The following is a 1372-nucleotide window of genomic DNA, read 5'->3' on the forward strand; positions in this document are numbered from 1 at the left end:
GGCTGCAGCATCCAAGAAATCCTTGAATGGAAAGGGATTTCTAGGACAACACACCTCTAGGAACAGAAAATGTCAGTAGTAAAGCTGGGGGGTGTACACCTGCCACGTGTCTGTGGACGTGTCCACCGTGTGCACACCTGCACAGGTGTGCGTGTCTGCTGGCCGCATATGAGTGTGCGGGTGACGTGAGGAACCCAGCCAAAATCACAGCATCAGCTTTTTCCGGCTGTTTGCCCATCTGCCAGCCTCTTCCATCTCCCCTGAGCCCGCCGGCCAGCTGGGGTCACCTTGTCCTGTTGCATTTCCTTGGCTCCGGCCACTGTCTGGGAGGGACGCCAGCCCCCGGCCGCTCCCTGGGGATTCTCTGCAGGTTGATGTGGCTCCAGTCCCACCTGGCACTGAGCTCCGGCTTTCACTGGCTCCTCCATCTGCCCTGTGCCAGCCGTCCTTTCTCCAGGCGTCACATTCACGCAGCTTCAGGGACTCACTGCCGTAAGTGGCTTTTTCTGGGCTCCATCATAGCGTCCAACGTCTTTAAATTGAAACAAGGCAACCCTGGTGCAAGAAGTCCCAGGGCCAGTCCTCCTCTGGGAGCTGTCCTGGCCAGAGGCCCGCACCTCCTGTCCAGAACTTGCTGCTTTTCCCATCAGAACAGCCCCTGGGGGGCTGTGAAAACGAAGATGGCCCCTCCCCCACCCCTGCCCTTCCTTCCTTCCTTCAATCCCTCATCCCCACCCTAAGTGGAATCCACCTGACCACTGAGCTTGGTGAAGCACCCAGGTCAGATGTCTGCCCCCTTCCAGCCCGGCTCCGGGGGGCCCTCCCAGGCCTCCTCCAGCCAGTCGATCCTTTGGTCCTTCTAGAAACACAGCCTGGAGAGACCTGCTGGTGTTAGCCCAACCTTGGGCTGTGGAGGTGGCAATTCAGGAATGATCTGAAACCTCTCGTCCTACAAAAGGGAAACTGAGGCCAGAGAGAACAAGCTTGCCTAAGCCGTACCATGAGTTAGTGTCTCCCCCGGGCGGTGGGGAGTCCAGGTCTCCTGACTCAGCATGAGGGCTTCATCCCAGCCCATGCAGGTGATCCCAGGCACAAAGCCTCAGTGGAGTTGGGGGGTGAGGTGGGGCTGGTCTTTAAACACCCCCAGAATCCTCCAAGGACAGCTCTCTAAATAAGTCACTCTTCCTGGCTGTAACCGCTGGGGTCTCTGATGTAGCCAAAACTCTGTCGCAGGCAGGACCTGATGCCGCCCCACCCCACGTCCCTGCTCTGCAAGGGTGCAGACAGTGAGGTGGGCAGAGCCTAGAACTTTCCTGTCCTGTCTTCTCCACTCCAGTCCCCAAGCACTCCACGTCCCCATACTCCTCCCCCT

This window comes from Camelus bactrianus, chromosome 18 (genome assembly GCF_048773025.1).
Source record: "Camelus bactrianus isolate YW-2024 breed Bactrian camel chromosome 18, ASM4877302v1, whole genome shotgun sequence".
Taxonomy (NCBI): Eukaryota; Metazoa; Chordata; class Mammalia; order Artiodactyla; family Camelidae; genus Camelus; species Camelus bactrianus.